Source organism: Elephantulus edwardii, unplaced genomic scaffold (assembly GCF_000299155.1).
Source record: "Elephantulus edwardii isolate Elephantulus edwardi_28Jun2011 unplaced genomic scaffold, EleEdw1.0 scaffold00301, whole genome shotgun sequence".
Taxonomy (NCBI): Eukaryota; Metazoa; Chordata; class Mammalia; order Macroscelidea; family Macroscelididae; genus Elephantulus; species Elephantulus edwardii.
In genome coordinates this window covers 2,177,898-2,180,610 of record NW_006400051.1, presented here as the reverse complement: position 1 = coordinate 2,180,610, position 2,713 = coordinate 2,177,898, and the positions used below count along the sequence as shown (strand labels likewise).

The window sequence follows — 2,713 nt, the reverse complement described above, 5'->3', positions numbered from 1 at the left end:
TCTTATAGTCTCTGAATTTCTTTATCATGTAGAAAAAAATTATCAGTGTTGCATTTCAAAGCAGAATGAGGAATAGATACATAGTTTATTAATACTAGAATTTTAGTCCAAAGGAAGTAGAAAACTTGTTTTTAGCCCTAAGTAGAAGGGGATGCAGGAAAACATGAACATGTCTTGATGAAAATATGAGCAGCTGCATGCCTTTTCCTTGAGCTATTATCTGTCAAGAAGAAAGAAACTGCAGAGCTGACCAGTTCAGGAGTGATGAGGCTTCCTGGCTTGTTACAAAGGCACAGATAGCATAGATATGGGGCTGTTTATTTCCTTTTCCCAGGAAGAAAAAGAAGAAAGGAGAGAAAAAAAAATCAAAGTCATTTCAAAATCCTATTTGACTTTTTCCAAGAGGATTATATATCTTCCCTGAATCTAGTTTTGCTTGTTAAATGCTAATGATGCACATTCTAAGCCATGATATGTGGGTGCAATTTATTTCTGGATTCAAGCCTTTCTTCTTAAGTGTGTTTGTTATAATAGATATACTAGAATAATATCAGGGATTAAATAAAGGAGGCACTTCAGAGACAGCAAATATACCAGTGGAAATGCCACTGGAGACACAATTTTCACTTGTCTTTCATACACAAATTCAGCAGACATTTCCTAGGGGATTGCAGTGTCTAGGGAAAAAAAATCAGATGAAAAAGTACCTCACCAATTACTAGTTGTTGTTGTGTGCCATCAAGTTACTTGCAACTCATAAGGACTTTATGCACAATAGCTCTGAACTGTCTTATCCTGAACCAATCTCACTGTCTCTGACACACTTGCCCCTATCACCCCAGTCACTGTGTTTATCCATCTCCTCTAGTCTTCCTGTCCTGTGTTGTCTTTCCACCATTCTAAGCATGATGTCCTTCTCCAAGAACTGGTCCTTCCTGGAAATATGCCCAAAGACAGAGCTTCAAAATCTTTGCCTCCAGAGAGCAAGTTGGTCTCATCCTCCCAAAACAAACTTGTTTATTTTCTTGGCAGTCCATGATATGTTCAGTACTCCTCTCTGGTACAACTCAAAGGCATAAACTTTGTTTTGTCATCCTTAGTCATCATCTAGATCTCTGATGCATAGCAAGTAATTGCAAAGACCATAGACTGGATCAGGCTTACCTTAGTCTCAAGACTGACATCTTTGAAAAGATTTGCCAACTTTTTGTTATGTTCTAGCCAGATTTTTTTTAAACCCTGGGGAAAGACTGAAATTTCCCACCATTCCGAGACTGCATGTGAGTCTTTACAACACTAGTTGGAAAAAAACCACAAGAATACCAACATGGCACCCAGTAGGCCTCCACAGATTACATCATTGACCAACTGAGCACTGTGAGACTTTGCAGGAGGCAGGTACTCCTTAAGGGAGCCTTGAAGGCAAAAAACAAACAAACAAACAAAACCAAACCCCCCCCCCAAAAAAAATCAAAACAAAAACCCCCCCAAAACAAAAACTAGGGCTTTTGAGCTGTGGTGCTGGAGAAGGGTACTGAATGTACCATGGACTGCCGGGAAAACAAACAGATTCATCTTGGAGAGGATTAAACCAAGCTACTCCTTGGAGGCAAGGATTCTGGGGCTTCGTCTGACATACTTTGCACATGTTGCCAGGAGGGATGGGTCCTTGGAGAGGGACATCATGCTTGGGAGGGTGGAGGAACAGCGCAGGAGGGGAAGACCCTCTATGAGATGGATTGATTCGGTGACTGGGGTAATCGGGATGGGTGTGTCGGAGGCGGTGCGGTTGGCGCAGGATAGAGCAGGGTTTAGGGCTGTTGTGCATAGGGTCGCTATGAGTCAGAAATGACTCGACGGCACATAACAACAACAACAACAACAGGGCATTGCTCGATCGGTTGCAGATAATGGGCACCAGGCCTCCATAATACTCTTTAATTCCATGGCATTTTAGTACCTTGAATTCAATTAAGTGTAATAGTAAGTGTTTGTAAATTTGTTGTGATGCTAGTGGTCTTGAAGCAAAGTCTGAACTTTTTCCAGTGGAGTGAAAATGGCTTCCGTTGTCTCTGCAAGTACTGCAGCCAGGTTACAGATTGCAAACTCTGGGGTATTGACGTGTTAACAGAGAAGGGAGGATAGATTCTCATACAGACAAAGCATCAATGCCAGTGTGATTGTCTTCTGCATTAACAGGTGAAGAATTCCTCGATACAAGTTTTGGAATCCATCCCTCCTCAACTGAAGGGTTGCATCCCTGGTTTTGATGCAATAGAGCTGTTGTTGAAAAACCGAAATGTTATCACGATGCTGTTGAAAGCTACATAGCAGGCACACAAGTAATATTTTATTTGACCAACATTTGTAATGTGAGGTGATGATATATCTTGTTTTGAAGATGTCAGGATTGGTGGCTTATTTTCATGAGCTTTTGAATTCGTAATGTTGCTTAATATCTTTATTTTATGAAGGATTTTAACCTGTAACACCATCAGGACATGGTATGTGAGGGATGGTATATTTCCATTAAGTTTACCATTTGTTTCCATTGTTAACTGATCTTTTAGGTCTTCTTTTCTGGATTACCACAGGTTCCTCATCTCTTGGGGCATAATCAATGTAACATATGAGTTATTGTTAAAGGTTAAATGAAAGAAAGCATTAATTAAGTAAGTGCCACTTAGCAACTAACCAGGCCTAAGAAGAAAAT

The 2,713-nt window shown here is 40.4% G+C and overlaps 1 pseudogene; it reads right to left on the bottom strand.

Moving 5' to 3' along the window:
• Positions 1-2,495, bottom strand: part of LOC102849058 — a 10,734-nt pseudogene extending 8,239 nt beyond the window's left edge.
• Between the last annotated feature and the right edge of the window lie 218 nt (positions 2,496-2,713).